General features: G+C 46.7%; 1 protein-coding gene across 23 annotated transcripts in view; it reads left to right on the top strand.

Moving 5' to 3' along the window:
* The first annotated feature begins 15,865 nt into the window (after positions 1-15,865).
* Positions 15,866-23,783, top strand: part of LOC144170129 (pregnancy zone protein-like) — a 129,154-nt gene continuing 121,236 nt past the window's right edge. For all 23 annotated transcript variants that reach the window (XM_077699732.1, XM_077699723.1, XM_077699727.1 and 20 more), the window contains exon 1: positions 15,866-16,068. The gene's annotated coding sequence lies outside the window, so the exon portion shown is untranslated. The remainder of the gene's footprint in view (positions 16,069-23,783) is intronic.

The following is a 23,783-nucleotide window of genomic DNA, read 5'->3' as shown; positions in this document are numbered from 1 at the left end:
AAAGGGAAAACACGTGGTAAGGGAGGTCCCGGGAATCCAAACCAGGGAACTTTACGCCGTGAGACCGGCCACCAAACCACTGGGCTACCCCAAAGGTCCGAGGGTACGGGGTCAGCAGCGGCGGGGGACATTAACTTGTGCAGCCAATCGGAAAGAAAAAGGAAACACTTTCGTGGTTGAAATGGAAGTGGGTTCATCGCGCCGCGGGTTCTAGCGTGTGCTAACGCGGTCCACTTTGGGAGAAATGGGAAAGCCTGCGGAAAAAAACGATCTGGGCCTGCCAGTCATGGAGAACTTTCAGCGGCAAGTTCGGAAATCCGTGTGACGTGCAACAGCCGGGTCTCCAACGAAGGGAGAGGGGACGCCAGCTCTGCTGTTTCTACAACCTGGCACCACTAGCAAACTGCGCCAGTTTCTGTCTGTTGGCACGACGAAACGGCGAAGAAGATTACGTGTGAAGGACCATTGTACTCGTGGCTCCATTTAGTGAATTCTGGGGTCTATGATATGATAATTTGCCTTTCGCTCCACTGTCAATTTAACTTAAATGTAATCGAAGCCCAGCATCAGTAGTTATATCCGCTATCATGCGTTGGTTTTATGGCTACTGCCACCGCTATACGGGGTCACTGTTTTCATTAGCTTCTTCGAAAAAATCACTGATGGGATACGCGATGCTCTGAGAGAACTACATACCAGTCAGTGCAACAGGACACGACAGAGGTCGGTGCAGTGGCAAAGTAACGCAAGGACATGAACTGAGTCCCCTGTGGTCTTTCTTATTGCAAATGTCATGCAAGCATGCATGAAGCCTGCGGGAAAACAGCAAGATTTGTTCGACGGGGTCAATTACACTTGTGTTTTTTCCCTTTCCATTTTCCCTCCATTCCCTTCCCATCTTTTATTTGCGTATGCGCTGTGCTGCTGCGCCCAAAGTTGTGAGTTCGACCTGGGTTTCGGAGGCCGCTTTTTTGATGGAGGCCAAAAACAAGAACGCTTGTGCGAAATTTCGGCGCGCGTTTAAAGATTTTCATGTTGGCTTAATTAATCCACAGCCCTCCACTACAGCACAACTCATTTCCTATAGGCTTAGTTTAGGCGAGCAGCACCCCACCTCCCGCCTCCGCGTTACCCCCCCCCCCCCCCATAAAACATTTCTTTAAGATTTTGAAATATTCCAGTTCGGGGCTTACACCGCTAAGCTACAGCTTCGCCAGACATACGCCATTATTTAGGTCACCTGTAGGTTTTATAATGAGAATCGTTTTTGCACTTCGCCCCAACAATAAACAAGCAGGCCAGATGCGAACTTCCAGAATGTGCATGGCCGTATAAAAAAGACAAAGACAGTTTCCCATCGGGAGGTGGATTCGGAGAAATAAACAGTAGGTGCCGAGGGCTTTACATGTACGACCTGGAAAAAGGTTTGTTTAGCATCTGAATGCATTTCTTGGCGAGATTCTCATAAGAAGTGTTCCCTTCACTAGTTCACTCGAATGTTCATCGTCGAATTCGTCAACAACATATGCGCTGCTTGTGAGGCGGCAGAAGTGGACGTCATCTTCCAAGGAACATTTTCTAATGAAGGAAGCACCGAGAACCACGTAGCCCACCGAATTGCACCAGTAATTGACAATATAAAAAGAAACAAGAACAGCCTACAGCACTGTTTGATAATTTTCAATTGAATTCTTAAAGACGAGGGGTACGGTGTAGTCCCATCAAGTGTCGCATAGGAAAGAGATTTTGTCGAAGCAAAATTAAACAGATGGAAGTCTTCACGCGGTTGCTTTCTATACAGTTCTTCCCTCTGCACACCTCTTTTCTATCTGGAAATGGGCGGGGCTCGAGCGAGAGATCCGACGTAGCGGATAGACTGCCCTGCGTACTGTCTGTAGCAAGATAAGGCAATACTGTGCGCGACGACTTTCTGACTACCAAAAAGCTTTCTGAGATTCCTCACACGCTGCAGGTGCCTTCCTCTGCGCCGCCATGCAAGCTTTCCTGTTTACTTTTCTGTGCATGCTGCTAAGTTTCCGCGACACCGTGGAGGAGGATATGAGTGCGACATTTCTTATTCCTGTGCAAAGTGCGTTCTTACTTTGTACGCCGGACACCGGGAAATCGGAACCGGGGTTCCGACACATTTAGCATCGCTACGAAGAACAGCCTCACTTTGCATTTCATCCTGACAATGACGTTTATTCAAGAAGGGGCGTATAAATCCTGTTCGTTGCTCGGACATGTGCAATACGAGGAAAACGACACTTGAATGTCTTTCGGCGTCCCATAAAACAGCCGCGCTGAAGTGTTTTCTTCTGCAACTTTACCTAGAGAAAATATACCATCGGAGGAGAGATTCTAGTCAGCAAGTTCTGCCACGTCTTCCATCGGCTTGTAGTTTTTCAGCGTGAAAAGCAATCCCCATGAAAGACACCACGTCGTATTTTCTTGTTTGATCGAAATCATATACGTTGACAGTACAAGTTTGGGGGGATATTAGCACCAGGATGAGAAAGGTATCTAATTCCTATCTTGCAACGTCTTGAAACCCATGCCTGAATATCCCCTCTTTAACATGCTGGGCATCCTTCACTGACGTGCACCTTCATTTGTAATTCGCAGTAGCGGAGCATAACTCGCCCTCGAGACGCTTACGTGCGTAAGATGTGTTCCGAGCTCGGTGCAATCGTGGCATCTATACAAGGAAAGTGTGGTTCTAAATTAAGCCACTGGGAAATGTGCCAACGGCGCCCCGTTGAGGACGCCGCGTAGCGCATCATGACCAGCAGGTCAGCGGCTGCCGAGTGTGGCGCACGACTTCCTGTTTGTTTTAGTCGCTCAAGAGGAACCCACTCGCTCGGTGGATAATTGGGTGCTCAACCTGCAGAACATGTTGTCTTCTGCCATGTGCTTTGGACGTACAATATCAAGGATAATGATCGTAGACTAGGCTAGAAGGAAATCCTCTTTAACAAATTGTTTTGGACTGTTCTTTGATCGCTCTAAGGAGAGTGTTCCCTGTTAAATCCTTTCAATGGTAATCCATGACTTTGTGTAGCGCCAACAAAACGACAAGGACAAATAACCAGACAACCAACTAGCCCAAACCCAAACTCTAATAACCTTTCAATGGTGTCGCCACAGTGGCAACTATATGTCAGCCGTTTCTTCCGAGGTCTATCTTTTGGTGGCGAAGTGCAGTGTGGAATGAGTCGAATGTCTTAAAAGGACCCTGCAACACTTTTTTCAACTTTTGCTGAAATCTTCAATGCTTGCAGAACCTAGTCCCCCAGCACGCCCAATGCTTACATTAGAGGGTCGCAAAGTACCTCAGCAAAAAAAAAAAAAAAAAAACGGTGCTATGCCCATCAGATAACTTGTAAACTCGCTCAAAAGATTTTTCTCTCTTTCCCGGTCTTGACGTTCTTCGACCGCTGGAATTACGTCATTAAGGCCATGTAGCGGCTGTTGACCGGTTTTCCTTCAGCTTCAGCAATGAACGCTTTTCGATAGCAACTTTAAAAATAAAGCCAGAAAAACAAAGCATAAGCGGAAAACGTATCTGGTGCGGCGAGCAAATCACGCAGTGCAGCTCCATGCTGGCGATAACTATATAGCATTCACAGTGGTTCCAGACGCGAAGGAAAGAGTGAAAGCGCTTATCAAAAGTGTTGCAGGGTCCCTTTAATTAAAGTTTGATGAACAGTGCATTGCTGCAAGGGCCCACTAAAGGCATCTGCGCGTGGAAGAGAAGAAATATGGGGCCGATTACCAGACAATCAGACTCCCGAGCACTCCTACCCTACTTTGTGGTATCCTTATTCAAATAGGGTTTTCAAGTGTTTTCTTTGTTAGTGGCTCACGGACCTTGGGTACTTCTTTTTGCGGGCTGCGAATCACGCAGAAAGCGATAATGAATGCTAAGAAAAGTTCTAAAAATATATTTTTTCGCCAAAGAAATTGGTCCTGTGTTAGGTACTTTCAAAAGACGTTACTCACTTGATAGTCGACTGCATGCCTGAGGAGTGAAAGCAAGAAAGCGGAAGAGAAGATTAAAGCTGCGTATGTGGTTACAATATTCCTTACCACACACGCAATCACCGTGTCCTTGTATTTCAATCACCTCCTCCTTGCGAAAATCCAAAATGGAAGCAAACTTGCCGAGTCATAAGCCGAAAAAACAGGAGTTCAAAGTGAAGCATCTAGAAATATAAAGTGTGGGAACAAAGTAATTGAAAGTAAGCATAGTCGGAACTACAGTGTTTTTGACAAGCCGATCAATCTCTGTCACTTGCGGGGAACGGAATGAACAAAACTTGAATTTGAAGCTACGAAGGAGTGGCGCAAAATATTTCGAAGCGAAGACCTTGCCGATACTCCTTTTAGGTCCCATCATCACTTATGGATATCGAAAAACCGCCATTAAATTGCATTAAAAGCAAAATACAATTAAGGACTACAATTAACTACAAGTAACTACATTAACTACAATTATACCCTGCGCATTTCTCTATCCCCTGATTGATCGTGTACCATATTCACACGATCAATCAGTGTGTAGACGAGCATTACGTAGAAATACTAGAGGATATTTACAATGGGTCCACAGCTACCATCGTCCTCCATAAGGAGAGCAGTAAAATACCTATAAGGAATGGCGTCAGACAAGGAGCCACAATCTTTCCAATGTTATTCAAAGCATGTTTACAAGGGGTATTCAGAACATTGGATTGTAACAGGTGGGTGTAAGGGTAATTGGAGAATACCTCAGTAACCTCAGATTTGTTGATGGCGTTGCCTTGCTGTATAACTCAGGGGGTGAATTGCAAAGCATAATTACTACACTGGACAAGCAGAGTAGAATCGTGAGCCTGAAAATTAGTATGCGGAAAACTAAGTAATGTTTAAGAGCCTCGGGAGAGCGCAGCGATTTGAGATATGTGGCGAGGCAGTGAAAGTGGTAAGAGAATATATCTACTTAGGCCAAGTATATAACCCCGGATCCCAACCATGAGGCAGAGATAACTAGAAAGATCAGAATGGGGAGGAGTGCATTCTGCAGGAATTTCCACATAATGAATGGCAGCCTACCATTGTCCCTGAAGAAGAAAGTGCATGACAGCTGCATCCTACCGGTACTCACCTACGGGGCAGAAACTTGGAGGCTCACTAAAAGGGTTAAGCTTAAGGAAGACGGTAGGTGTAACGTTAATAGACAAGATGAGAGCGGAGTGCGTCAGGGTGCAAGAGCGTGTCAAGGACATATTAGTAGAAATTAAGAAGAAGAAATGGGAGCGGGCAGGGCACGTAATTCGAAGGCAAGATAACCGTTGGTCATCAAGGGTAACCGAGTGGATTCCTAGAGAAGGCAAGCATGGCAAGGGGCGGCAGGAAGTTCGATGGGAAGGTGGAATCAAGAAGTTTGCGGGGATAAGTTGGTCGTGGTTAGCACAGGACCGGAATAATTGGAGATCCATGAGAGAGACCTTTCCCCTGCAATGGGCATAGAGATGATGATGATGATGATGATGGTAGTGGTGGTGGTGGTGGTGGTGGTGGTGGTGGTGGTGGTGGTGGTGGTGGTGGTGGAGGTGGTGGTGGTGGTGGTGCTGATGGTATATATTAAAGTTGCAAGCACGAAGGAATCCAACCAACGCAGTGCAAATGTCGGGAGAGACTGTTAAAAGAAACCTATGCGGTGTGCCAGCGTTTGACTCGACTTGTGTTGAAATTGCATTGACTAAATGGGAGAGAGAGGACGAGATGAAACTTGACGACAGCAAACTTTCGATATGTGAACTGTCTATGGCAACAGAACCGTGCCCGTGACGATTGAAAATTGTAATACAACACAAAACAAAGCATATGATGTAGTCGAAATAGCGAGAAATCCCTCCGCACAGCTGCGTATATCAAGGCGAGCGGGGCAACATTTCTGACACGACTGACACAGCCGACAGCTGGCAAGGCTACTTGAGAAGGCGTCTCTTCAATACCTTCCGTAATTTGGTGTAAATGAGATGAGGATACAAAGTCTTTACTGTATCATTTAATCCTACGGCACTTTTTTTTGTCCTGTGGTCTAACCGAACTACAATAAATAAGGCTTTAGATTGAGAGATTACCACAGGCGGCAGGACCAAAGCACGAGAGTTACGTATTTTCAAACATCAAGTTAAGGCATTGCACACGTTGGTAAACGCCGTAGCACAAGTAATCGCATTTATTTAGGGTAAACGTACAACAGTTTAATACGATGAGGTGCTTAAAGTCGCGGTTTTATGATCAATATCTAGTAATAGTTGAAAAATAATGTGTGTTTTAAAGTTTCCAATCACATTAAAGAGTACATCAGAAACTTTACTTCAGTGTGCACATGAAGATAGAATTCTGGAGTTCCTAGGCAAATGTCGTTTTTATCCTATTCCAGCTGGGCGTGCATTCTGCCTTTCTGGATCTATGCAGAATCGGGTATTTTTTAAACAATGTATTGAGTGCGCTATAAAACTACAACGTTTGGTTAGGAAATTTGGTCAGTAAATAAATGAGGAGAATCTTAAATGTCCGAACTTCGGGAAACTGGTTCTTTGTGAGACCATTTTTAGTTCTTTTAGCAGCGTCCAGCATTTTTTTTACTAAAATTAACATTGTTACAACTCATCCGAGTGTTATGCTCAGTCAGCCAACAAGTACTAATAGTTTGTAAACACTCGAAAATATTTCTAAGCTGTTAAGTTCCAAACCTGATCCAAAACTATATAAATAACCTTAGTGGTCCAGAACAAGACATTGTGTTAGCAACAATGTAACTGCGTCCTACGTCCTTTCCACTTTTTTATTATCAGAGGAGTTTACTCAGGTGACAACAATGGAACTACGCCCGTTCCACTTTTTTTCATTATCAGATAAGTTTATCGAGTGACACCATTCAGTCGGGTATCAAATTGCAGACTCTTTTGACGGTTTATGCTTTGGTGGGGGGGGGGGGGGAGGGGGGGGGGAGGTCGAAGAGCATAGCCTTAGTTTTTAAATATGCTTAACATAAAGACCGCACTCCGAAAACTCAACAATCAGCCATTAACTACGCAGACTGTTTTGTGTCACAGGCGTTTCCCATCACAGTCCCAAAAGGCCACAAAAGTATTACTTCGTTTTTTTAAAAGACACAGGCTTGTCTTAACGATTGTGAAGACACCATGTATCATTTTTCATTCGTCATTTGGTTAGTTTACCTATCCAGTTTTGGCTTTATTATCGGCCATGGTGTTGTTTTTGTAGTTATCTTTAATTTTTCTTTCCTTGCTCCTGAAGCTCTATTCCCCGTCTTTTAAATACCCTTTCTTTCTCTTTGAATCCCTCCTTTCCCACTTCCCATGCGTAGGGTAGCGAACCGGACTGCAACCTGTTTAACCTCCCTGCCTTTCATACACTGTAGTATCCTTCCTTAAGGCCATTCTGGATTTTGTCTGATTCATATACAGTAAAACCCGATTATAACTAACCTGGATAGAGCAAATTATGCTATATAATGAACAAAAGCACATTGGATTTATCGAAATCGGCGCGCCTACAATTGCCACCGGAATGCATGGTCTCGGAGCGGTGATTAAGACGCTGATTGGCCATGATTGATATGTTCAGCCTCGCACGGAGCGACGTGACGCCTGACAGCTTCCCCAACTGTTTCCGATGTGCGGGATTCACCACGGAGTACATCCAGTCAGGGAGTTCGTACCAAGACGGCACCATCGGCGAACTACGCGAAGCGCTCGCCAACGTTAAAGATGCTGTGCCGAAACGGGTGTCCTTTGAGGATTTCCTGAGTGTCAACGACGACCTTGCCGTCACTGTGAACCCCTCAGGCACAGACAGCGTCAAAGATATCATGGCAGCTGGTGCTGCTGAAAGCACCGAAGAGACTGAGAATGTCACAAGGGATATCCTCAGTCTTTGCGGTGATTTAATGAATGCTGATGAAGCGCTTTCGCCCGTCGATATGCTCTGCGAATATTACTTCCGTGGGAATGACAGGGGGGCTCCCGCGTATTGCGAACTCGTAACAAAAAATTCGTTATAGACGGGTTCGGCTATATCGAACTATTGGATATATCGAACTAATCGTGGTGCATATTACAGTTCGCTATAACCGGATTTGACTGTAGCACGCTCGCATGCCCCTACAGTGGCATATCTACTGTTATAGAAAAAAAGTTATTGTTGCACGCAATGTGTAATATAGTGCAGTCATCAATATACTGTTCCACTGTATGCTATATGTTAGAAGAACCTTTGATACTCCAAACACAGGAATTTTGTATTTTAAGCTGTTCTTTCACCCCAAATAGAACGTGGTCGTCTAAAAACTACATATTACTCATGTAAATATGTTTTTAAATAACCAGAAGGCACTTGACTGCGCCAATACGTTAGTAAGTTTGCAAACACTACCTTTGGTCTCTCATCTTACAAAATTATTTTTTGCGTGCTTTCATGGCGTTGTCTCTTATTAAATCCCCCTTCGCACAAATATTATGGTATAACTGAACCCTTAATATTATTATCTTAGTGCAGCCCAGTCATTATTGATTAATTGTACCTTAGAACAAGATCCATCGATAGTATTTTTTTTCTTGCGTTTGTCCTTTTTTCCTGGAGTTGCTTACACCTCTGGTAAATCCTAATGAATTGACGCAGAATGGGAGCTTGGAGAGGCTGACATTGTCCCATACCAGTGGTATGATTGTTGGGCAATGTAAAAATTTAGGCGTAAGAATATCTGTATGCAAAAACAATGTAAAAATTGTAATTAATACAGTTTTATTAAAAACGGCGCAAGTGCCTCTGCATAGGTGCTCGTCGGCCTGTGCCTCAGCTGAATATAAAGGCCTGGAAAAGCTCATTCCACTCTGCTATTCTCGAACACTCTGTGAATTATGTGAAATTGGTGTTTAGATAGAGATTAGGGAGCATGATTCCCTAGATGTACCATGCGCAGAATAACAGCACATTTTGAATGGATGTCTGTATTAATAAATGCTTTTTGGTGAGGGGGCATAGGTAAGGTTGCTGTGGAAAGAATCTGCGACTGGCGTCACTTGACGGGGCCGCGGATCCCTAAGCGGCAATAGGCCCTTCGGGCTCACTGTTCAGCTACAGGCATAGAGTTTCATACTAATATATACTAGAGGGAAATCTGGCGCTGCATTCGCGGGCCGCCGTGGGCGGCGCCATTGCAGCTAGCGACGTTCCTCGCCTCCTTGGCTTGGTTAGCCACATGGCTTCTTTTTCGTCTTGAAGCCAAAAGGGGTAACATTCTTTTTTTGTTCATCTTGCATGAAGCTTCTAAATAATCCCTGACAAATAAATCTTTCTGGAGCTTTAATTTTATAATAACAAAACAAATTCGGTTAACCTTCTGCAGTAATATTGTTGCATTTTTTCAGCCAAAGCCAACTTTGCAGCCTGTTCGTGAGTCATGCCAAGGACAAGTGGAACGTGCCTGCTCGGTACATGACGGCACGCTCGCTGAAGTGCGGCTCCCCTAGACAGTGGCGCCAGATTTCCCTCTAGTGTATATTAGTATGAAACTCTATGGCTACAGGAGACTTCTCGCATGCGACCAAAAATTACTAAAATCCGCTGTTCACGGATGAATGTAAACTTAGGAATTGACTTGCATCGAGAACACAAAGTATAAAAAAATAGTGCATATCGTTAGCACATAAACGATGTATACAAAAGAAAAGGAGGTCTGTGTGCGTGCATTCCGTAAGGGAACCAGAATTTCCCCCGACCTAGATTCCTCGTGGACAGCGGAACTATTTAGCTGGGTTTGTTTAGATTTCAAAAATTGTTTAGATATCACTGGAAACAGCTGGATTCAATTTGGCCGTACTATAGTGCACAACTTCTGAAATCGGCATTTGTCAATACGCAGCTTATACAGGACTTAAGTGATGCAGCATTACAAGAACAAAATGAACGACCGGTGTCATCTGTATGACCCAATCTGTTAAAACATACGATAATTTTTTTATTTAATTTTTTGGTTAGTGATGTCCACATTTACCACAAAATTCCCTACGAAGAGAACCTCTGAAATGTCCCACACTGTCGAGAAGCGTAATTCCACGCGAAGTTTTCGAGACCCAGAAATCAACCATCGCCAATGGCTTTGCGAGAAAAATGCGATAGTTGACGGTTGTCAAAATGTGGCGGCGTCCTCAAAGTATTTTTATTGGATAACAAAGTTTGGTAACTTTACCACTTCGGGAATTTTCAGCTAAGCGAAAGTACGTTGGGGGCAAATTTCCTAAAATAAATGGACAATTGCTACAATAACAAAAAGTAGTTTAAAACACTTTTGTCGCGTTGTTTTTTCGTGCAGCGGGGTAATCCCTGTAGAAATTGCACGCCTCTTTGGTCAAATAAAAGTAAAAGGTACGCGCTTTCATAAAGTATTGCGAAAAAATCGTTAATATTTGAGCCACAATATTTCTTCCGTTTTTTTTTTTCTCTGCCAAGATAGTTTCTGCTAAAGTAAATTTAAACAATTCGAGACAGCACTTTTTCGAGGAGGTCACGTTCAAAGATGAGAAAAAGGCTTTTTTTTTTCTCCTGGAGTTAGATCTAAAAACCGCATTAACGCTTTCTAGATGAAAATCAGTGAGATGGCTCCTTACAAGCAATTACGTCCTCGCTTGTCATATAGAAATTTTATTACCAGTAAAGTTTGTGTCAGGAGAAAAAAAAAACATTTTTTTTTTCATATTGCCACAACCCCCCCCCCCCCCCCTCTCCAGTAACCCCTTCTGAATTGTGTCTTCACTGCAAAACACGTACATGTTTGAGTCTTTTTTTTGTACATATATGCACATTGGCTTTCTTCCAAGAGAGCGTGTATATGTCGCTTGGAAAAAGATGAAAAAGAAACGTTGCTTTTCATCAGTTCATCACGTAACTTTTCAAGCTGGGTGTTGTCAAGCGTACATAAAGGCTGCTAGTTTAAGACTTGATTTTACCTGTGCGTGTGTGCGTGTGTGCGTGTGTGCTTGTGTGCACGTGTGCGTGCGTACATTCGACAGATTGACTTTCAATACGCGAACTAAATAAAAATACCTCTGACAGATTAAAGGTGCGGCCAATTCTTGTTATGCAGTCAATGCTTGTAGACTTCTGCACGTACCTAGAGAGCGTAGTGGCGTGGCATTGAAGCGTTACCGAACCCTCCAATGCGGGTAGGATAATATGCAGCTAGGGAGCGGGAAACCCCGAAATGGCGAAAGCAAGGGCCCGCAAAGAAACGGGTACAGCGGGACACATCGACCGCGGAACAGGCGCCGACCTTAAACAGGCGTCACGTCAGAGACAACATAGAAAAAGCGTTTCTTGACGCTGTCACCCCTGCCAGTGACGTAGAGTGGCGGATACAAAATCACCCTGCTCCCCGAATCCCGCTGTGCATCTGTATTACACACGTCACTACGTAGGTGGACGGCGTAGTGACATATACCTCTACTTCATTCCTACATGAAAGGGCACCTGCGACAAGAACTCTTACTAGCATGGCACACCACATTATCTTTGCACTAAACGTATGTCGCGTCAAGAAAGAATTAATTATTTTTAGATTGCGCTTTTGTTTTTGTTTTTTTAATACTGTTTGACCACCCTTGAGAAAGTAGTAGGGGGCGTGAAGTGCGACATTGGCGCTTGCCAGAGAGAAAGTAAGTGGACAAGGAAGCCAGAGAGAAAGCAAGCCAGTCGGCATTTTATTCCCAAGACGTTACGCCACATGGCGTATGTATTCTTGACCTGGTATCCTGTGTGGGTGAACACACGACGAGTGGGAATGCGGCTATGGGGCTTCGCAAGCTTTCTTTTAAAACACCGCATGACCTTCCACTTGAGTCTAGCTGCGGAGTGGCCAATCAATTCTATCTCAACGTTCAACATGCGTATGGGCCTTGTATGTCTATGTGGGTCTGTGGGTTGCAGCAGTGCCTTTTTTAGCACCACATGACCCTTGAGGGCTTTGTAGCAGCGGCTTGGTGTACGTATATTGATCCAACTGGGGCAAAATCTGAAAGCAGTGAAAAATTCCTCTCCTTCCTCCTGGACTTTAACCGCATAAAAAAAATTACCTAAACCCGCAAGGGAGTCGTTGCAGAGTTGTGGTTGCTCCTTTGAATACACGTGCGCCCTTTCCCGAATTGGCTCACTGTTTATTTCCGCGGGTGTTTTCGTGTATTTTTGTATATTTTGTTACTGTTTCCCAGTGTGCTCTGACATGTTTCTGCAGTGTAGCTTTCAAGCAATCGTGGCCGAGCAACCATAATTCCCGCTTCGGAACCAGGGGGGTATGCCCAGCACTCACAAATGTAGTTTATTTCTCAAAACCACCCAAGACATGTTCACGCATGCATCCTCGTGCTGCCAAAGGCATTTCATGCCTAAAATTACGCTAACATACCACTCAAGCGCAGAGCCCTTCGTCGAGCGGAAGCAGCCACCATGATCGCTCTTTCTCCGCGCGTCCGTATTCTCCTGGAAAGAGCTTGTTGAAGTACGAGGGAAAGTGTCAGGGTGTGTCAGCCAGGACAAGCACCTTCACGGACGCCCCCGTCATCATTCCAGAGCGGAGTAGCGCCATCCCCGACTGACACCGCGCGTTGCACCCTTCCCGGCCATATCGCCTCGCAAACATTAATTTCTCCTCCACCACCGTTATAACGATGAGGTCAGCCGCAAGCGACACGCAACAGCCTCCGACCCCTCCCGGGCTTTGCTTCGCCGTTTCGGGGACACGGCCTGACGTCGAGAGCGTGTCTGGGTCCGCCAAACCAGCTCTGCAAGGGGAAGAGGCCCCTGTTGCGCGCGCGGAAACAACCGCAACACAAATGACGTAAAAGCAGTCCCTCGCATCGCGCCACCCGGTCGTTCCGGATCCTTCCCGCGGCTTTTGGCTGATTTCGCTGGCCGCACGTCATCCTTCGCTCGAGGCGAGACCCGCACCGCCTTCTGCGCTGAACAAACCAGCTGATGTCCCTGAACTCGACTCGCAGCGTGAGCTCTCCTCCCCCGGCTGCGGCGCGGCCGCGTCGGCGCGTGCGAGCGACGTGCTCGTCCCCCGCACACCGCGGGTGACGACGCCGGCGGCGGCGTCACGTGTGCGGCGGGTCTGCGCCAACAGGGGGCCGGAAAGAAGGGTCTGCCTTGTTTTCACTAATCCTCAATGGAAGAAAAGTTGATGCCTTGTTGCTACCCGTGGCCGCCGCTTTCTTTCGGTTCAACGAAACGTATTTTTACTAAAGTGTGTTCAGAAATGTGCCAGTGCAAGGATATTCAAACAAAAGTCATTTATGACTGTAAAGTGGCAACATTAGGAATGCAATGTAAAAGTTTTTCGCATAAACAATTAAGCAATGACATCACTTCTTGCGTATACAAAATTAAGGAAAGAAGATTCGCGGACCGCTACCCTTTTAACAAACAATGCTAATGACACATTTAACTCAATCCCCACTGCAAGCGCTACTGCAATTACTGCAATCAGCAGCGTATCTTATCCAGTGCAAATGCTTATGCAACGAATTTCATCTAACAAGTTGTAAAGTTGAACCAAATACACGCATCAGAAGCCAAAAAATCGGCGCGTATCGAAAAAGAATACACAATGATGTGTACTCCAGGGATCCAATCGTGGTCTAGCCCGGTAGGTTTGTGGCACCACGGTCATGGTGACACGTTCGTGAGGATCTTGCGGGATTCGCCTGCCGTCGTTGTCGCAGTCGTCGCCGACGTCCATGTGGACACACACAAACACACACACACATAAAAGAACATTACGTAATTCTCCTCCTAAGCCTGGAGTGGTTGACAAGGCAGTGACCCTGTTTTGTGATTCGTATCCCTATTCTGCAAGCAGAGACATCGTGATTCCTTTTCTTCAGATGACAGTAGGGACGATGTGGCTGAAAGGGGGATTTTGACCATTGAAGAGTCTCGTCTGCAATAAAATGATGGTCGGGGTCCGTTGAGCGTTGGATGAGGAATCAGTGTGTTTCATACGTTAAATTTCGCAACCACGAAGGCGTCCCGACGCAGGCAAAAATGGCAGGACATGTCCCCCTAGAAGTCAGACAAGGAATAACCATGTCACGGCATTCGTGCAAACCAATGAAACAATCGTCAAGTTCGTTCTATATTACGATATAACTTCTTCGTGGGAGGGGGAAAGTGGGCGGGGGTTACGTCCAATAGGCTCCCACAAAGTGGGAGGAGAAAGTATGCACGAGCGGCAAAGGCGGTGAGAAAACAGTGCATGTGGAACCGGTTCGATACATGGGCAATGCTTTCCATGGCTGCGTGTCATTTGCATGTCCCCATGATGATGATGATGATGGTGGTGGTAGTGGTGATGGTGGTGGTATAGGGGGGAATTGGTAGCGGTGCTCTATAGAACAGCGCATCTAATCGCACTAGGGAAGACTACTGCCATGCTAGTGTGGTCAATAAAGTTGCGGATTAGAAGACATAACAATTCTGAATAATTAGAATATCTCTACCTCTTCGCAGGTAAATACACTTGAAATGCAAATAAGACAAGCAAATGTTGAGCAGGCTTGTGTATTTAACACACCCTGAATTTTCGCAGTCCCCCCCCCCCCTTTTTTTTATTTTAAACGTAGTTGGCAGCGTGGGAAGCAGGGGCGGTATTAACGAACTAGAGAGGAAAAAATAAACAAAAAATGAACAAAGGCTGTTCCCGACGGTTGTTACCCCAGCAGGATGAAGCTAAGCACCCGAAAAAAAGAAAAAGCTTCTTCCATCAATTATGGATTCTCTCCTTTTTAATCCTTTAAATAATTAATTATGTCATATCAAACGCGTAAGAAGCACAGTTCATCATTTAAACGACGGGTGGACGTGTACCCTGGTAGCACCTTGGTTTGAAAGCCTAGAGACCATCAATTAACCAATCCTCTGGGGCCAGAAGTTCGAGGGTGAACCACAGAATAATTTTGTCTTGGGTAAGAGGCGCGGCTTACCCTCTTTGGAGCCGCGTTTTGTTATCTGCCGCCTCTCATACAAAACCAAGAGGATGTTTTCCCTCTGTATTCAAGCACAAGAGCGTGCTTAATAAGCGTGTCCTCAAGCACTTTACCATGGGCGCACTGACGCGGGCTTAGCTCGTGCTCGTGCCGAGACGAGCACGTAAAAAAGGAAAAATACAACACCAATTCCACGGTGATGGTAATGCCTCTGCAAGTTTATATCATACGTCAGCATTGACTGCCCGTAATTCGGTGGTCGTATGTAGTCGTATACCAGTTGAAAGGGGCCGGGGGTGGGTTAGCCGCTGCAGAAATGACAGCGCTTCGCTTGAGTTTGCAACGGGTTAAGTAATCAACGCAGGCCTGGGTATTGCCGCCTCGTATTCTATATTTCGTGTATTCGTTCGGTCTTATCCGGGTTTGCGACATTTCAGATGATCTTTGAGAAATATTGAGGAAAATTTAATCTGTGTAAAAATAATATTAAGGAGAAACGTTTTCTGATCAGCTTCCGGGAGATGCGAACGAAAGTTTTATCCTCTTGACGTCCGCCGTTAGTTGTTTCTCAACTCTTTTTTTTTTTTTTTTTTTCTCTATCCTGAGGGTGTTGTGGGGTCCAGTCGGCAAGAGTCGTTCCCCCGCCAGCCAACTTGGCCGGACTGCTTTAGTTTTTGTTCCAGCGCAGCTTCACAAACGGCCCGCAACCACCAGGGTGTGACGTCAGTGGTCGATGGGAGGAGCGCCGCCATTGGCGCGAACGGCCGTCACGTGACCCGACGCCTCGCTCCCTCGCATCCGGCTCGGCTTGTTATTACAGTCGACCGGCGAGGAGCCGGCGGATCAGATTGGGTTTGGCGTGTGCTCGCAGGACCTGTCTGAACACCGACGTCGTCGTCTCGGAGAGCGACTTTCGCACGGGGACGTCGAGGAGCGCGTGCGTGTGTTGTGCTTCTTGGTCCTCGCGGCCGGGAACCGGAATCTTGCCAGGACTTGCCCGAGAGAAAAAGCTGTGAGTCCTGTTTGGGAAGTCTATTCTTTCTGATCTTCTCCCCCTTTTCCACTTCCGTGGTGGCTTCACGGGTGAAAGCGTCGCCGCGAAGGGGCGTCGGCGCTGTGCGCCCGCACGCGTGGCGGCCGCGGCGGGCCACAACGAAAATATGCGCGCACGTGGGCGCCGTCATCGCGCCGTGAGAAGAGCGCTCTTTCGGCTGGCCGCGCCACTCCGGAGGGCTGCAAAAAAGAGCTTCGCGCAGCGAATGCACGAGAGGTGATAAACGCGCTGACGTTTACGTTGCTGTCCCGAGCCACAGTGTAATTAAATGGGGTTTTGTTTAGCCCTTTTCATTTTCGGTTATTCGAGGCAGCAAGCTCCACCGTTCCCCATCTCCTCCTGTTGTGCCATCTCCGCACAAGAGCAATTTGTTATCAGCTGGTTTGAAAAATAGAAAGCAGAAAGATATCGAGTGAACTGGACCGCTCATTGCGCACGTCTGGAGGGTGTTGTGATAAGGGGAAAGGGCGCAGAAGAAGCAGGTATAATGGGAAGAGGAGGGAAGGAGAATAATTAAGTAGGACAAAAGTGGCGGTACTAGTAAGCGTGATTAGCGTGAGGAACCCTTTGTGAGCAACGAAGCAGACGTGCCAGTGCTATCGTGCACGCCTTGGATGCGCGTCTTTCAGGTTGCTTAGCTGGTTGGTACAAAATGATCAAAAACGGAGCCCCGGCGTGGATAACTTATGGCATGTGTAATGATGTGTTCATTCTTATTTGAAGACAAGCCTACAACCGAGTAAATAAACGTTCGAAAATTGGGTGGTCGAGTAAAATAGTAGTACGTGTAACCTGGAAGAGACTGAGAGGAACGCGTGGGAATGCAAAATTATGATATTCAGCCTTCTTTGCAGTCGTAGCATTTCCTCTGCGCTGAAACTGGGGAAAAAAGGGCAGAAAATATCATTAGCTATTTTAGATTGGGCTGCAGCATGATCTTTTGGCTACTGCTAAGTCTAAGCAGCAGCGCTATCTCGGAGATTGAAAAAACTGTTTGAAACATTTTTTTTTTCGCCCGAATACCTTGCGTTCACGATGAACGTCAGTGGATTTTTTCTTTTTTTTTACCGATTTCCGCGCCTTTCCTTTTTCGTGTCGGTTATAGGCGTGTCGGGCAGTAAGCGGCCGTCGTGTATCCGCCGGCGCTGCTCATGCAGTGCACCATCGTCGTAACGAAGCGTCCGGGGCAGAAAGCTGTCCTTGTTATAAGCGGTACGTTATTAAAAGCGGGGATTACTGGCTCTCCCTGGACCGCAGTTGGGACCGCGAGTAACTTCGAATAAAGCTATTTCGTTATAACAGGCGTTTACTTACCGAAATGCATATAAAAATAAATTGTTATTTTTCCAACCTCACCTTAACCATGGCGCTTACAGTTGTCACATAAATGATTTTACATGGCTCCCTCTTCCTAATTTTATGCCTTAAAGGCGAAAAGCAAAGTTGCTCGCACGCATGCGCGTATGAGCCGCTGGAAATGCTTGAGTGACCCCGCGTACACTGCACATATGTGTGTGAATAAACGAAATCGGCAGTGCCGAAGACGAACCTAAAACCCGGGAACGAATTCACGGCTTGCGAGAAGATATCACCAGGAATCTCTAGTCACAGGATACCCGCCGTGACCACCTTGAGAATGCTTACTCCACTCTAAGCACGCCTCCAATGTGGAACAAAAACGCTGTAAAAAGGATTAGCACTGCTGGGTTGCTCACTGAATTTAAGCGTCGTTACCTGCTTTGAGCGTTGCTGGTGTCGGAAAAGACGGGGTGCCTGAAATCGGGCAAACACTTCATTTTTCAGCAAATATGACTTTGTTAGCAAACCGCATATGACTGCAGTGTTTACATCACCAATTGTGCCACTAATATTAGTGCTGCCTGGTAACGAAGTATGGCCAGCAAAAGCGTCTCGTTGGATGCGTCTACTTTGCCCGGAAAACGTAGTAAACGAAGGAATTGCAACGAGTAAAAAAAAAAAATGGTGCAGCTCGCACTATTGCTGCAAGGCTGGAGAAAGAGCAATGCTGGCGTCCCCTCTCCCTCCGTCGCAGACCAGGCTGTTGCACCTCACATGGATTTCCGAACTTGCCGCTGAAAATTCTCCATGACTGGCAGGCCCGGATCGTTTCGTCCGCAGGTTTTCACATCTCTTCCGAAGGAGACCGCACCGCGCTAGCGCGCTAGAACCCGCGGCAACCGGCTTGGCGAACTCAGCGTCTGTAGCGCGAACTCGGTGTCTGTGCTCCAACCTTCAGGCGCGAACGCACGTGAACTGGCGAGAAGAACAGCACGCGAGATATCACTCCACAAACGCTGGGTCCCGAAGGTCGAGCCGGTCGACTCCTCACGAGGCGTACACTCACCTGTTCTCGGTATTTCTTTTTGGTATTTTTTTCTGGTAATGCTGGACGGCGGAACTAACAGTCTAAATAGTTTGACTGTTAAAAAAACAATCCCCTACTCGTTCTTCCTTCTTCGATTCTTATTTTCTTTCTTTTTTCTGCTGAGCCCAAGCTCATTATACAAAGAAACGCGTCCATCCTGTGTGCTCGTAAACATCGTTGAGCACTACTTTTTTCGCAGTTCAAATAATGAATGCCAACCAGCTTCCCTGAATTCCCTTGCCGAAGCAGCACTTCATAGAACACGAAGCAGACAAGTCAGTTTAGCAGCTGACACCTTCCATATATTTCACGCGTACATATCTAAGCTTTAATTGCTGCACTAACTCCCAAATCGTCCGTTTTGCGACGCGTGCTTTCGTTCTGAGATGGCTATAGCGACCTCATTTTTTTTTTGCTTCGCCGCTTGCTGTGTTATTGTGTGATGAAGACTAATTGAAGCACGATTACATTTTTTTTAGCTGAGGTGGGAAGGGGGGTACCATAACATTACATGAGGTAGAAATTTTGGGGAAGCAAAACACCCTTCAAGCACTCACGGCTGAAAGAGTTTTGTACTCGTTCTTTCTTGTGTGGGAGTGGCAAACATTTCAAGCTCATGATTAGAAACGTGACCCGGTGGAAAAGAAAGTAGAGGCTATACTTAGCTCCAAACAAAACTCTTTCGTAAGAAACATTGGCGTCTCAACGTAAAAACCGTTCCCCGAACTGTAGTGTGCTCGTACATTGAGTCTTAAGATCGCCACGCCGTTTTATTGTTCCCTTCCTACTCCAATCTGGTTTCCTGCGAACGACAGCCATGAGTAAGACTGCTGTGTTTTACTTTATTACGGATTACGGTTGTTCAAATCAGTGGAATGACAAAAATAAGAAGCGAATTTTATACGAAATCACAAAGTGTTGCACTGAGAAACCGGCATCAAAAACACACAGCACAGACGACGCCCTCAAAGAAGCTGCTGCGATGGGGGCACATGTCTCGCGCAATCACCCACGCTTTCGGTTTTCTTTTTACTTTTTTTTCGAAGTGTAGCGCTTGGTTAGAAACCTACTCGGTGGCATCACCGTGGCGCAGGGCTCGCGCAATCGCAGGGCAGGAAAACCCAGGGCGGGGAGGACCTATCGCCCATCGTTTGCGCAAGGGTAAGCGGGGGGCTGCCCCAGGGCACCGCAACGATAGCGGCCTCGACGGCGGCTACCGTGGCCCCGATCCCTGGGGTAACGTACCCGCCCTATCCGCCTCCCTCGTCTCGCGCGTTCATTGATAGAGGAAACACGATGCTCCCAGCTTCGCCTCTATATCAACGCCGACCCAGTATTGCATCTCCCACGCGACGCTCGCCCACTTTTCTCCGCAGCTCCTTTTTTGTTATTTTGCCTTTTCTTGCGTTTATTTTTTCTTCGCATCACGATTTTTACGCTCTTCAGGATTCCAAGGTTCTCTTCGTTTTCGTTTCTCGTTTTTTTTCGCAAGAACTTCTTGTCCTTGTCCCAAACCGTCCTTCGCTACCGGACTTGTCTTGATTAGTTTGGCGCTGTCCAGGCCTGCATACTTTCGAATGTACATGAAGACCGTAGTAAGTGTACCGCAGGTTTCAACTGGCTTTTCGACGACTGGCTGGTGTCAGCCAGTCGTTGGACTGAGTGAGCTAACGCATGCAGGGCCGCACGCGCTGCTTTGTTTTCTTTTGTAGCGTGAGCTACACTGGCCGAGGTTGAGCAGTTTCGCGTGGCTCCTGGAGAGCCGTGCTGGGCATGCGCGAAGAGCAGTGACGTCTCACGGCGCACAGCTGGTGCGCCGGATGATGATGATGATGATGATGATAACTTTATTTTGCCCAAAAGTGGGTGAAAGGAGGAAGGGGAAGTGGGAGGCTTCCTGAATTCCTCCCCCTCAGATGGCGGCCTGCAGCCCTTGGGCGCGAGCGGCATCTTCGGCCAGTTGGACGACCTTAACCTGTATTTCGGGGTCGGAGCTAAGCAAACAGGTCTCCACTGCTCCGCACTGGTGATTCGTAAGCATGCTCGTATAGTTCGCGGCTGAGCATCACAGGCCCAAATCATGTGAGTGAGTGTGGCTCGCTGGGTGCACCACTTGCATTGGTCTTTATAAAGGTCGGGATAAATGTGGCTCAATACTGCAGGATTGGGGAAGGCATTAGCCTGCAGCTGACGCCAGGCTACAGATTGACGTCTGTTGAGGGTGGGATGCGTTGCGGGGTATTTCTGGCGCTCCATGCAAGAGTGCTGAGCGATGTCGTGGTAGGTCACTATAGCCTGTCCCTATCCCCCTGGTCCGAATCTTCCCAGCTATTTCCGTCGTCCATGTTCGGTTTTTGGCGCGCCGGAGCTGCCGCCGCCGCGACTGGATTGGATTGGATTAAATTGGATTGGATTGGAAATCGTTTTAGCAGCAGTAAGCATGATAATCAGCTAATCCTAGACAACCGGGAAACCTAAGAATAACCAGCTGAACCTTCGCTCACGCTACGTATATTATGGCACAGTCGAGCTAAGCCACTGCTAACTTTTTTGCGCAAGCAGGTGCTCGAATGTTTCTCAATCTAGATAGTTCAGCTGTCACTACGATAAATTGGTTAATTTACGCACGAATTATTATAATTAGTTGAGCTGTATTTAATAACCTTCGTAAGATAATTATCGGTGCGCCCATTTCCAAAGAAAAGGAAGCCTGTTAAACGTGCGGGCGCCTCGATGGTTTCTTTGCAAAAAAATAATAATTCGCCCTCGAGTATTACAGCTCGGTAACCATCAAGGAGGATCCGCGCGCTCTGCAATCATCCCCATAAAAAAAAAGCCAAAAAACAAAAGCGGTCCCGTGACTTTGGGAGACGCGCCAGTTATCTCCTCCGACCCAGTAGTGATAACTGACGCAGTGGGCCATTCACCGTCCACGTTTCGCAGGCTCCGTTTGCCAGTGATATCAGGCCGCTGGAGGGAGCTGCGGGCTCATGCAAGCGTTCGAAATTTGAACTCCGTGCCCTACTGGCTCAATTTTTTATGTGCTTAGTGTCCTCACTGATGCGGTTTTCGGCAGTACGCCGCTCAGGAAAGCCAGCTTTCTTTGACGACGATGGTAAATGATTGTAGCTGAAGTGAAAAAAAAGAAAAAAACGCTTCCCGTGTCTGGAATCGAACCTGGGTCCGTCGCGTTATGAAGCTGGCAAGTATCCGATTCCTCCATTTCGCCATGGTCGGAGCGGTTTGGAAAAATCGGACGACATCCAAAGAATCCGTCACGAGAAAACTTCCCGTTCGACCATCGTCGTCGTTAGACGGAGGGGTGCTCGATTTTTTCCAGTTCTTTTGTTTTTATTTTTGCGGGACAAGGAGGGGCTTCAGACCACAGTCGGAACTAGCTTCACTTATAACTTAAGAACTGGCTCCCAAAAGTCATTAATTAAGAACTTACTGACCCGTAGTCAATGAAAAATATTAAAAGGTTTTTTTTTTTTTGTGGCAAGCAACCGATGCGCATAAGCTCTTTGATAAATTTGGATACACCTTTTTTGAACATCATCACCACCACCCCTCCTCCCTTTTTCATTAATGAAAAAATAAACATTTGCACCTAAAAAAAGAGCGCCTGTAGAAGTATACGTCTAAAAACTTGGCTAGAACTGGCGAAGTACCAAGGAAGAAGCAGCGCCAGCGTGGATCTTTATCCGAAAACTTGGGCATGGATTATAAATAGTGCGAAAGTAAGCACGCGCATAAGCACGAGCAAATATAAACCCCTGAATTCATAAACCCCCGACACGCAAGTTTCAGCTTTGGCTCATGAATTATAAATAGTGCGATAGTAAGCACGCGCAAACATAAACCCCTGAATTCATAAACCCCGACTCACAAGTTTCAGCTTTAGCTACGGCTAAACGGCTGATGACAAGTAAACGCTGCCCACACACTACGTCGTTCATCGCCAGCTCTGCGAGTCTGCGCTCACCCGATGTCCGTCCTGAATCTATATATCTCACGCTCCCACGATGTGGACTGTCATCCAGTTTGGTAATTCAGTTTGGATGGTAATGCAGTTTGGATGGTAATCCAGTTTGGATGGTAATTCAGCAATGCCCGTCAGACAGGCCGGCGTAAATCATTGTCTTGTAAGGTATTTGGGAAGCCTAGAACTTTTGCATAGACCGAATCGATGAATGTTTGTAATGATAGTCGTCGACTACCTCCTCCCTTTAGCTCCCGTTTGGCTCCACGCTTTATTTTGTCTCGCCAGGGTCACTCGTTAAATCTTGTTGCACATGCCGTAACCTCTACACGTGCACCAGGAGCGCATAGTGGGTGGTTCTTAGATTTCAATATAAGCGTTTAAGTAAAGGAACCACACGTCCATAAATTCCGACAATGCGGTTTCATGTAGGTATCTTTCTTTTCTGTAAACATTCTTTTTTCTGTATTTTTTTCCCAGGTGGATGGCGCTTATTTCCCTAGCTTGTTTTCTTTTTCACTTTTTTCTGACTTGCGTGCATTTGACATTTAAATATGGTCTAGAGAAAAGCCAAAGCAGAAAGTAAAAAACGATAATTGACTCCTCTAACGGAAACCGCTAAAAGAAGTGCTCGGGCAACGTCAAAACAGATACAATAAATGGCTAGCGCGTAATTTAATTAAACACATAGTTACGTTCTTTCACACGTGCACTGCTTTCTTTTCCAGCAGAAAAAAAGCGCACGAAAGCAAATAAGAAAAGTATTGAGGATGGGGTTATTGCGTTACGGAACGCGGAGAGCCGCAAAGTTTGGAAGCGGAGCAAGATGAAAGCAACGTCATTGTGAGACGCATTTCTCAACGTGGATTTGCTCACAGTCAAACGAGCGCTCCTCCGCGCACCTGCAGCTCGCAAGGAGCGTAAAAAGCGGGCGCGATCGACGCACAAATAAAAGGGGCCGCCGGCAAGCCGCTCTACTCATTCTCCACTACTATACCAATTAGTTAGAGAGCAGACACGCTTCTTCCGAAGGAACTGGCGCGAAGGGTGCGCGCCCTGTACGGAAGAAACGGCAAAAGTCAGAAAGAAGCAGCGCGATCTTGCGCAAGCTCTTCCACCGTTCGCCTCCTCCTCAGCTCTCTCCGGCGCGCCGTATTCTCCTGCGCCGTCGCCTGTTTCTTCTTTTTATTCTGAACGCCGAGCACAAACGGGCGAACGAGAAGCCAATGGCGCTCCGATTCAACTGCATCCACAACGAGGTTGCCCTGCCTCGCTGGATTTCCCCACGAATCCCTCGGATCCCAT

The sequence above is a fragment of the Haemaphysalis longicornis genome, unplaced genomic scaffold (genome assembly GCF_048455015.1).
Source record: "Haemaphysalis longicornis isolate Haplotype H1 unplaced genomic scaffold, Haemaphysalis longicornis Haplotype H1 scaffold_2, whole genome shotgun sequence".
NCBI classification, from domain to species: domain Eukaryota; kingdom Metazoa; phylum Arthropoda; class Arachnida; order Ixodida; family Ixodidae; genus Haemaphysalis; species Haemaphysalis longicornis.
This window is presented reverse-complemented; position numbering and strand designations above follow the sequence as displayed.